A 12,611-nucleotide genomic window follows, 5' to 3' on the forward strand; every position below is an offset into this window, starting at 1 on the left:
GTGACACCGCAGCTCACTAATTGGCGGGAAAAGGGGAAAAATAGAATAGGAACTATATAAATGTACAATTTTGTGATGGGATCTCAACAACACAAAAAATTTACAATTGTATTGTTTTTATAAATGTATCCCTCAAAATGTCATGACTTTCAGCCTAAGTGACGTTCACATTCTCTTCTTCTTTTCCTTCCAGCTGTTCCTTTCAGGGGTCACCACAATGAGTCCTCTTCCTCCATCTGACCCTGTTCTCTGTATCCTCTTCTCTCTCACCAACTGACCTCTTATCCTCTTTCACTACATCCATAAATCTCCTCTTTGTTCTTCCTGTGGCAGTTCCAACCTCAGCATCCTTCTTCCTATATATTCACTATCTCTCCTCTGTTCATGTCCAAATCATCCAAAACATCTGACATGAGCGGTCCTTCTGATTGAGTCGTCCCTGATCCTATCCATCCTCCTCACTCTCAATAAGAACATTTTAATCTCAGCTACATCCAACTCTGCTTCCTGTCTCTTTCTCAACACTACTGTTGCTAAACCATACAACTTTGCTCTCATAACATTCATATGAATGGGAAAATAAAGTACATCTGCACCTGATCGATCAAAATTAACATAAAAAAAAAATTGATATTTTTATGATGACTTCATGATTGTTCAGTGAATCTCTGGGTGAACGTTGCAGATCGGGCCATTGATTGACTTGGAACAAATTACTGACTTGTTTATTTAGCTTTCCTCTGTGTGCAGAGGTGGCATCAAAAGCACTGTCTGTTCCTGCACTGATGTGTATTGTAAGCATAACTTTACCTGAATATTACTTCCATTTCAATGTATTCATTGCAGCTTTGCAGATCACATCTTCATCCAGATCACATACCTGTTAAAACAAATAAAACAAATAAATAGCCAGTCCAGGCCCTGTTGCTCTTCAGTTGCTTCTCCAGTGCTACTTTTTCCTCCGCTAGTTTTCCCACTTAAATATTCAATCTGCCGCATTGATTCTCCCGAATGCAGGCTCTGAATGTATGCAGAGAGACTGGACAGCTGAGGCTCTCTGAGACAGGTTTCCATAGTTTTACATCAGATATGGACTTTAAACTATGTATTTGTCTTTCTGGGACCAGGCCCAAATTGATTATCTTAATACTTGCAGGGTTTTGAATATTTTCAGTGGGTATGGGCCCATCACTTTTTCATTATGAAATCATAGTAGGGAATTTTGCACACAAAGGTTTTTATTTCCGGTGAATTGAAATGTAACTCCTAGGATGACTTATTCTATTGAAATTTCCCCACTGTGGGACGATTAAAGGACTATTATATTCTGTTCTATTTTGGGTGGGGGCTAAAAGTTGTAACTGAATTGTAATATTCAGTTAGGGGTGATTCAAAGACTCAGGTGCGGAGCAACAAGACACGACCAGGACTCAGAATTTAGAAACAAATATTTAATGATAGCCAAAATACAAACAGAAATGGAGCCAAACAAAAACTGAATAAGGGGCAAAGGACAACTAGCAACACTAGTGAACAGGTCAACTAAAGGCGACTAGAAAATCTAGTGAACAGGTTAACAAACTGAAGGAGACTAGCTTTAACGCTAGTGAACAGACCTAAGTGGCGATACAAAGTAACGTTTCCAATTATCGAACAGGCTACAAACAAACAGACGAACGAATGAACTGGCAAATTCAGTAAGGCAAGGATTCCTAATCTAAACGATCCTACGGTACTCAACTGGTGGGAAGGCAGTGAGTCAAGCAGGGGGTTCCAGGCAGGCAGAGCCCGGTGTGTGGCGGTGGATGACGGGGTAGCAGACCGGTGGAATGATCCAGGGGTTCTGACGGACAGAAGCTGAGCTGGCAAGGGGGAACCGACAAAAACCGGGTAGTCGCATGTGTAACACAGTGGTCATCGTTGTGAAATGTGACGTTCCGGCGATTAGACAGCCGGTGTGTGCGGCTTTTAAGCTGCACAGGATGGGTGTGGCCAATCAGCTGCGCCTTGTTTGCTGATTGTCAATTGCTTCCACCTGTCTGCCTCACCGCCACACAACATCACATGCCCACCTAGAATCAGAGAAGGGAGGAACAGGGAGAACACAACAGACATTGCTTCTAGCGAACATTCCTAGTGGACGTAACATATTCAACTGAAAACAAATTAACAATCTTCCCACAATTGGAATATGAATGTGGCCCGTCTGAAAAAGAATTACCCGTAATTTCCAGACTTAAACAATGTGGCTGATATATGGATTTTTTTTGACAAAAAACTGTCACTACTGTATGCAAGTTCATGGCACTTGAGGTACAAGTAACTGAATCAGCTGCTTCTTTGGTAAAGTTTACCACTGCCATCAGGCTTTTCTGTTTTCTTTCATTAAAAACATGTCTTAATGGATTGCTGACAACAAAACATATAAGGGTACGAAGAATTGCAGTACTGTGATATTGAATCAAGAGGTCAATGTAACCGATAATCACTCCAACACTTTTCGATGAACTTCAGAGAATATTAAGAACTGACAATGAAATAAAACAGGAAATGGTTTAAGTAAATAACGTGGTATTTGGTAAGACACAAAGCTTTGTTTTCAGTGTTTTTAATCATACCTGTGAACTATTCAAGTGGCCTTCAGGTGTGTGTTTCCTGGTTGATTTGTTTTAAACGTACATATGGGCTCTTGTTTTTAAAACACAGTGTTACAGTCAAAGTGAAAGTTTTATTGTGTGTGAGCTCTTATACTTTGTTACCAAGATCCATCATGTTGAGGTCATGGAGGTAATTCCACTTGTTGACAAAACAGGACATTTCCATGAATCTATGAATTGACAAAAAAACACTTGAGTGAATGAATTAGTGACATCAGTAATCAAAAAGGCACTTGTATGGCTGTACGCTTAGTGTGTGTGCATGTGTGTGTGAGAGAGAGAGTTTGTGTATCAGGCTGTCAGGACTGTCCTCCACTCCTAATGGTTTAATGAGCACCCTGTGGTGCCTCTCAAGCCCCCTGGAGTGGGACACACTCAAAATGGGTAGCAATACAAAGGGGCAGCCATGTCTCTTGAGGCGAGTGTCTTTGTAACCATAGGCCACTGCTGTGCGAACTGTTGCTGGCCTCATGGTGATTACCCTCCAAGGGGGGCTCGCATTGTGGACCCAAAGACTCAGGACTTCACCTTTACATACCCCCTGGTGCACCTCAGCAGGGGGGGCGGGGTAAAAGCATCGCCGTTGATCACCCCATTTCACCCGAAGAGCTCACTTTCAAAGCAATCAGTTCAGCATCAATAGACAGGCACACTTGGATATATACACAAATACATACATGCATTCCTACACGATGACCTGACTATAAAATGAAGCTTTCTAGCACATTATGTTCACATACCGAGAGCCAAGTACAGTATGCAGATTCATTCCCACTCATCTGCCCACTATCTTCTGTGTTCCTCAAAAAAATGCGATACAAACTTCTTTAACTGTGTGCTGAATGATTATTACTATCATTATTATTATCATTATGTTTATGATTATCTCAATAAACCAACCTAAATTTAATATGCTTTTGAGAAGTTTATAGGCTTGAGCTGAAGAGCAGGTATACCAGTGCCCAGGTTCAGTTCCTGGATAGTAAAAAGTGAGCAGTATAGTTCATTTGATTCCAATTATCGAGTGAGTAGTTCGGTGCCAACCTTTGGATCTCACTGTCATGGAGACTGGTTGATTTCTCAAAAATATTTGAACATATTTCAACTATATATTGAGCATAATGCGTATGGATAGAGGGAAAAAAAAGATAAAGTATCAAGTGGAAAGCATTTTAAAGAGAGCTACTTCATGGTATAGAGTCTTCCAGAATATTTCTCCCTTCCCGAATTACAATGTTCATCAACTTGAAGTAATTGAATTTTTGAGCCACGGTGAACCTTCATCTCAGTAGTTGCTCAGAGGTCATTATGTAGGATGTTTGTGTGCACATTTTTGGATAATTAATAATATGGCATCCCAGGTTACCCAAATATTTTATTACTGTAATCTGGTGGCCTTGACCCGAAAGGCAACGGCTCACTTATGGAGCTCTTTTCTCACCTTTAGTATTTTCATTCACCCATTCACACATGCCCTCTCACACCAGTTTTGGCAGAGCCGCCATGCAGGGTGCTTATCCAACTATAGGGAGCAACTAGGGGTTCAGTGTCTTGGCTGGAGATCAAACTAACAGTCTTCCGATGGCTCCAACAACTGAGCATCAAATGCTATTACCATTAAGTCACATTTATATTACACTGATATTCACAACAGACACAAAGATGTAATTCATCAATGGTTTCATGACATTTTTATACAGGACGCAATCAGATTTTTTTGTTTGTTTTGTTTTGTTCAAATTTAGATAGCAATTGATAGTATTACCTCGTGATTTCCTCATAAGGTTCCACAGGGGCCATTTTTAAAGACGAACACTTCATTGTTATTATTTTTTGTTGATTTTTTTTTTTTTGTCCCCACAAACCAACATTAATTGGCAAACCATTGTAAAGGATATGCTTAATTTAATACTCAGGATTAAGGGTTTAACTCTGGTATCTTTCCACCATAATCAACATACTTGCCGAGCAGAGTCCTCAGACAATAATCTAAATGTCTGCTTGAACAGAGTGTTCAGGGAGAAATTCTGGCATGAAATGAACAATTTCTTTTGACCTTTTTGGAACAACATGCAAAAAAAAAAACAGAAATCAAGGAAAAGCTCAGATGTAAATCCACATTCAAGAATGGATGGAATGCATAGTAAGTGTAATGGTAACTATATTACAAAAATTGCACTGCAGGAGATAGTAATAACCATAACCATAACCACTGTATTTAACTGGAGGTTGTCCCCGTGCTGGGATAGCATAAAAATAATAATGTTGCCAATGTGCTGGTGCTTGTGGTATAGAGTTTCATTCACAAAGAAGCAAAAACATTTTATCATCATCACTACAAAACACAGACATCTTTACAAAAAAGACAAAAAACAATAGTGAAAAAGGGCTTGTTGATCCATATAGTTTTCTTTCTTTTCTTGATTTCTCTGTACGTTTTTTTGTTTGTGTTTGTGTTTGTCAGTCCTGAAAATAGTTTACTTTCATGACTTTAGATGCTGGTGCACAGTTTTTCATCAGCCAATCGCACGTGAACCACATAAGCCAGGGCTCCATTCCAGTATTCCATTAATAATCTCCTCACAATCTGATTTGGCTTGACCTCAATGTCACTTGACTCCTCAAATAGAATAGGATAATTATGCCTTTTTAGTAATATCCATCTCTTGAATCAGATGAATATACTATTAATTTGTTCCACATATTTATGTTAGAATTCTTGAAATCCTCGAGCAGTAGGTTAATAATGTCACCACCACCACAGGTGATGACCGCAAGTTGTGGTTATCAGCCATTACCACCAATCTTTTATTTTCTGCAGGCGCCTTTTAACATAAAGATGAGATGCATACTTTTGTAGTTGATAAATGATTATATGGGATAGCATATAGATACTTAAAGCAGATTGTGTTACAAAAATCAGAGATTGCGTACGCAACAGCCATGGCGAAAACAAAAAAAATAAATAAATAAAAACAACTGTCTCTTGATTAGAAAGCCCAGAAGCGATTTTAGGAACTTTTAGGTTTTTAGTGTCAGAACACCTAAGTCTGCCCATGGGATTGCCGCAACATTTAAACCCAATCACATGACATTAGTTTTAAAGGTGACAAACTTTCCGCTAGAAGTGATAGGTTTCTTAAATAACATCTGTACATTGTATCTGTGTCTAATTTCTTGACATTTCTTACTGATGTCACAACAAAGTTCACAATCCTTAGACTTTGGTGATGCTCTTCCTGGTCAAAAATAATACTTAATGCCATATTTATATCTTGAACTTGCAGTACACAAGCACATGGAGACCAGAAATCCTAATCTCTCATCGGATGCTAAAGAATTTTAAGGCTTAGCAGGTGGACTAGTGTGCATCACAGTGATTGATAGGGTCAAGCTAATCTCAAATTCCCCCTTATTTTGCAGAAACTATTCCATTTATCATATCCCACACACAGTGAAGTATCACTGCTAAGATATGAAAAAGGATATGGCCGATAAACTGAAAACTCCACACTCATCTTTCTTCTTAAACAACACTGTAATAAATTGCATGCAGCACTTTTGATGCAGTCCCCCAAATAAGTATCGGACGGACAATCCTTTCCTGATCTGGTCAGCAATTTGCTCACCGACAAACGTTGTACTGTCCACAGGGTATCACTTCAGCAGATTTTCAGGTTTTTTACCGCATTATGACTGCATTGTACTTCACTGCAAACTTGACAGCAGGCCAGGTCATTTCAAGATAGATGGGGGTCTTAATTATAATTAATAAAACTTTCAGAATAAGAAAAAGATATCAAATTGAATTCCAATGAATTCAGATGATTTTATTTCACTTTCTTACTTTTTAGAACAGGATCTTAGTTAATGCAGTTATGTATGAACCTTTCATGTCAAGTAATAATAGCAGTGAGCGGAAACAGTGGATTTTATCACAATCAAAGTTCTATAAATAAAAAATTAGGATTCAAAGTCTCCATCCTAAATGATGACTAAATACTAGTGTTTACAATGACAAATGTTTTCCCGCCTCAGACTCTAGAAGTTTGAATAGTCTTTCCCACTGGCAGTGACACATGAGTACAGGCTTCTTAATCTGAGTTTCAATATTTCAAATCTGCTTTGGACAGCATAAATAGAATTACTAAAATCCATACATTAATACTGCTAAATGAAATACCCTATACTGCTGCAAAAGGCAGAACTGCACTGACAAGTACTGTATTGATGTGCTGATAATTTAGGCCTGCATCCATTGCATGTGAATTGCATCCATTGCATCCATTGAATGTAAAAATACAAATATTTCTGTATACTGTACTTGCAAAGAGATCACAGTTTTGCAGTATCCTTTTTTCAGTGCCTGTTTACCATAAAGCAGCAATTTTGCAAGGTATGTTGCCTTCTGCAGGAAAACGGCTATTAACTATTTATACCACTTCCATTACAGTCGCAGAGTCCCTTCATGCTTTTTCCCACTTTTCTAACAGCTGTGCAAACTTGCCATAGCGGTAAAGGTCAGAAGTGATTAAGATCACTTTTGGCATAGGTGTGTGGTGCTGCATGAGTTCATGAAATGCTGAGCTCTCTTTAAGTCAGCAAGCTCACATTGCAGCCTTGCCCACTGTCACACCCAAAAAGTGAAAAACAAATAATTAGAAATTCAGATATTATATTGCACCCCATTTTATCAGCTATAAAAACATCACAAGTTGCCATAAGGGGGACCAAATAATACTAAATTTATGTTATAGCTTTAGCATTAATGAGTTGTGATTGTAGTTTCCCAAATATGGGACTTATAAAGTCTCATATTTTTCTTGTCATGCTCTGTTTTTGTACTGTGACAATTATTTATTCTAAGTAGACGAAGGGACAGGTTTTAGCTTGCCTATTGGTGAAGATTTTTCAGCTGCTGACCTTTTTTCCAGATTGTAAAAATATTAGAAAACATCACAAGAGATTTAATATAGTGAGAATATTAAAGGAGAAATCGTGAGGATTCGTCCTTTCCATTTATGCTGCATAGACTGGATGGTCCACTCAAAAACCTTTTACAGTAAGAATGTTTTTCTATGGCATTTTTTTTTCCCCCCAAAAGAAATCGCTCCGCAGACTGTGGAAAGATCAAGAGAGAATTGGAACGCAACAAAAACGTGCTGTATGTTAATTTGTCATTCCTCATGGGGTCATTCAATATTTTATTAGATTGTTGTGGAAAAAATTCCCAAGTGCAGTAAAAATAAAATGTCTTATGGGGAAAGATCAGATGGTACTTTACTTACTGCCCCAAAACCAACCTTATTTTCAACACACAGACTGAATTCTTGAAACCTATACATATAAATGTAATAGAAGAGTATCTATTGAGCCGTCAAATGGAAAAAATGCATGAATGTTATAACAGGGCATGGCAATAAAAATTATGTACTCAACATAATGAAGCAGCATTTTTCAATATCAATTAATTTCACAGTTTCTGCTTGTTAGATATGGAAAAACATGTCAGATAAATGAAAGCACTACATCTTAAGGCTTTTCACAACCATAGAAATATCAATATCTGACATGGTTCAGAAATGTGACCAATTATAATTATAATTTCTTAGAAATCATAGGGGTTTATGAATATCATTTTTACAGATCATTTTTCACAGATTCTATATAACATTTAGGTATTTTTGTCTGTTAGTCAGTTGTACTTCTACAGCTAAAAGAGGGATGGATAGATTTCCCGATCATTTCTGGGTTTCTGTATTTTTTTCAGTTTTTGTGAATTTACAGGAAAAATTCCCTGCTGACTGCTGATATTACTGACTGCCAAGTCATTCTAGGCAATGTTCCATGAGTTTGCATGGGATAAGTCAGTCTGCACACACAAATTTTAATTAGGCAAAAATATATCAAATTTTTCAATACAAACCAATCAACACACAATATCACAGAATACAAGGCTTAAATGAGGATTCATGATATTGCCATTTATGACCTGAAGCAGCATTTGATGTTGTAAGAATCCATGATATTTTTTTTCTGCGGTATTTCATACAAGAGTTTATTTTCTATTGTACGTATCATCTGTGACTTCTCGATATACACAGTGCATCTAGGTGAATCCCCATTGCAATGAAGGCTTCCCGAGGCACCGAGGAAGACTTAAATTTAATTAATGTCTGTTAATAATTATATTCACCAGCCTTTAGCTGCCTAATGGTACTCTAGGGAAATGACTTGGAGACTGCCACCCTCCCTTTTTGCAGCAAAAATTGAGCCTCCCACGGTCGTTGTGGTGGCAGAGCAGTATATCTTTGTCTTTTTGACATTTTGCTAAAGGTTTCTCATTGGTATCAAACCAACTCAGAGTAAGAAATATCCACTGTTTAATCAGGCAAGCACTTCCCACTACCTCCCTATACTTGTCAAGTCGTTGTCCAAAATATTACTTCTACTGTGCTAGGCAAAGGTAAATATTTTCCACATGCATCACATATCTGCATTCCCACTGCACCGTATATTTTAAGCAGCAGGGTAATGTGAAAGGAGGGTAAAAATAAAGGGTCACTTGTGGACGCTACAGTACCGTACCATACATTAAATGCCAACAATAATCTGGTGCAGACCTACTTGGGTTATGTTATGGATGAGTTTGGTCGCTGAGGCTGCTGTTATCATTAATTCATGTCACTCTGGACAACCTGCGCAGTAACTGAGGAGCAACAGTAGGAGCCTCTGAGACGGATGCTGGTCCTGTGGGAGGTTCCTACGAAAGAGGGGATGGGGCAGATTGGGTAACTAAAAGGGTTTGGTCTGGCCGGTCAAAAGGAAGGTTTTGATCCATGAAAAGAGTAAGGTGTTGGGAAACATTTTGCTCTTTCCAATGATGTATGTGGGGCTGTAAAAATATGTTTTGCACCTGTCTTTCAGAAACTACGTTAAATGGTGCCTTGTGCAATGTGAACGGCCAACAAGCTGTCAACTGTGCTCAGATAACAGAGATAGTGTGGTAGTGAAAATGGCAATAGTGAAATAGCAAATTTTGAAAAAAAATCAGAATAAGAGATGGAGACTGGAAAGGTAGATTATCTGTGCAGCATACTTGCAGGCTTAAATGTCATGTGGAATTCTGCTTGTAGGGTAAATCCCCTTGGTGTTAGATATTATCCTTACAACTGAAAACTGCTAATTTTAAGTTCTTATGTGAATATGCTCAATACCCTGAGTGCAGAATAAGCAGCAGGAGATGGATGGATGGATGGATGGATGGACGGATGGATGGACGGATGGATGGACGGATGGATGGACGGATGGATGGACGGATGGATGGATGGATGGATGGTATCATAGTTTATTAAAAATGCTGATGTGATAAAAACATAATTATAGCCTTTTCTACAGCAAAGACATAATTGTGACAAAAAAAAAAAAAAATCCTAAAAAAATATCCTGCAAAAAGAATGGTAACAATGTGCTCATGTCGTGCCCGGGCACATAAAGCTTTTATCAGCCGTATATGGAAAGCTACTTTGTTTTACACCATTTTACAATCGGCAGAAATTATAGTTTAGATGTCACTGGAGTCATTAACAAAACAGGCGGTCACGTTTTTACTTGAGAAGTTTGGGTTGTCATTATTATATTTTCTTTTGTATTTCTCCATTTTCAACATACACTCTATCTCCTCAAGGAATTATTCTGTATTTATATGCCCGTGACTGATGGTTTTGATTTACACTTGCTCTTATTAACGTTAAACAGTGAGATACCCGACCATAAAATAACCCCAATGTAGTTCTCATTTTATGGATGGAGATTAATGGTGCTGTCACTGGTTTTAAAGTTGCACAGGAGATGTAACAGGGGTGTGTGTCAATGTTGTCTGCTCCTCAGTGACACATCAGAGGGCAGTCTTCTCAGTCTCTTCCTCCATCTGGCCAAACTAAGCTGTTGCAGCCCTTGCTTAGAGTTTTACACAAGCAGAGGGGGTATAAAACGCTTGACTTCCTTCCTTGCAGATTGGTATTCACTTTTCTTCTGTCTCATTGCTTCCTTCACATGATTTACAATCTCAGTCATGTCACCCATGGCCTTAACCTAACCCCTGACAGCACTTAACCTCAACCTCACCACTCTCAGGAACACTCAATATCATAATCAGACACAGTCAGAACTATAAAACCAACTCCGGGGAAAGCAAATGTGTCATAAAATCTGCCACGTGTAAAAGTGTTAAGGCATAAACTGTAGTTTCTTTTAGCAGTAGATTATGCAGAGAAGTTAGTTAAAGTAGCCTGTAGTCACATTTGTCAACAGAAAATATACATTTGGCATTTTCACAAACAGCAAGAGGGAGAGTCTCCCTCACAACAGCATCAGAAGCTCATTTTACTTGAGCCAGATGGCAGTTGGCTATGCTACGAGATTGGGAAGATATTTTCATCAGTCAATAGAAAGTAAACAAAACCATATCAGTGTTTCTCAACGAAGTGAGAAAACTCTGGCCAGAATATCAGCAGAGGTCCCTTTTTCAAGGACTTTTTTTCGCTTCCCACACATGAAGGCAGTTCTTATCCTTGAGGTCCGACTTAAATTGGTCTATGAATGCTACGATGCAATGACAGAATGGCTTTCATTAAAAAAAATTGTCATCAAAATGCCATTACAACTTGAAACCTCACATCAGAAAAGACAGAATTGCCTTTCTCAGAACAAAAGCTCATCACCTCTAATGTAAGTTGAAAAAAGTTCAACATATCTAATATATAGATAGATAGAGATATATAAATATATCTAAAGATCAGGCCTTAGATATGTTATAAAGCAAGTCCAAGAGGGACACCTAACAGTGCTGTGAATAACTGGTAAATTCATTTTGTTTCTTTTATTCAAACCAGGTAGGCCCTTTTGAGATCGGAAATCTATTTTACAAAGAAGACGCGGCCAAGGTAGCGGCCATCCTAAATCAAAGGGCACATAAAACATGCAAATGACACACAAATGAACAGTAAAACAGAATGACAGCTATTCAAGCACAGTGGCCTCTCAAGAAAAACAAAACATTCCTCCCTCACTGCATTCTTTATGATCCTCTCAAAATCATGAATGGATATACATGGTTTTAGTTTAAGAGCTTTTGGAGATTATTCAAAGACCATGGTGCACGGAAGGAAAAATGCTGTTTTGCTAAAGTCTGTCAAAGCCCAGGGACCATTCAAGACCAACCACTTTCAGGTGTGCAGATGTTGGATACTAGTGCTGACAGAGAGAAGGGTATTGAGGTATTCTGGGAGTTTACCCAACAGAGCTTTTTCGATAAGCATATTCCAGAATTGTCTTCTAAGAATGGCCAGCCAGCTAAATCATAGAGAACGCAGTGTGAGTGATGGATTTCGCATTTCAAAGAAAACAAAGGGAACAAAATCGAGTTCCATTCGACTATTCCTTCCTGACTTCCTTGACAACGGTTTCTGGTTAGGTAGTCATAGCGCACTGGGTCTGTGGAGGCTGATAGCGTTGGATGTTGGGCTTTTAATTTAGATCTCCTGAAGAAAGCCTCTCCTGGGTCTGAAGAGCCGTTCAGACCTTCTTAATCAGAAATCTGTGTGATGGCATGTATTTTATGTATGTACGATGTGTGCTAATTGATAGTGAAGAAAAAGAATCGGGAAATGTGCGCATCCATTAGCTTAAGAAAATGACCCCGCAAACTAAATGGATAATAAAAACCACAACAGTTAACATTTTGGAAATTCACACTCTTTTATGTGTGAGGAAAGCAGAAATACTAACATTTTCAACGTAGCTCAGCCCTGTTAGACATAAGAGAGAGAGAGATTAATTTGATTTGATGTGTTTTTAGATGCATTGTGGATGACTATACATTTTTCTTGTTTTATCCTGTGATATCGATATTTTCTAGCTCATTTCACTACTAAAACCAAAGACATGTGATGC

The 12,611-nt window shown here is 38.4% G+C and overlaps 1 pseudogene; it reads right to left on the bottom strand.

The window, feature by feature from the left end:
- LOC147227795 (uncharacterized) overlaps positions 1–12,611 on the bottom strand; it is a 412,630-nt pseudogene continuing 400,019 nt past the window's right edge.

The sequence above is a fragment of the Fistularia commersonii genome, chromosome 13 (assembly GCF_037954325.1).
Source record: "Fistularia commersonii isolate RoL2024-O1a breed Wild chromosome 13, RoL_Fcom_v1.0, whole genome shotgun sequence".
In the NCBI taxonomy this organism is placed as follows: domain Eukaryota; kingdom Metazoa; phylum Chordata; class Actinopteri; order Syngnathiformes; family Fistulariidae; genus Fistularia; species Fistularia commersonii.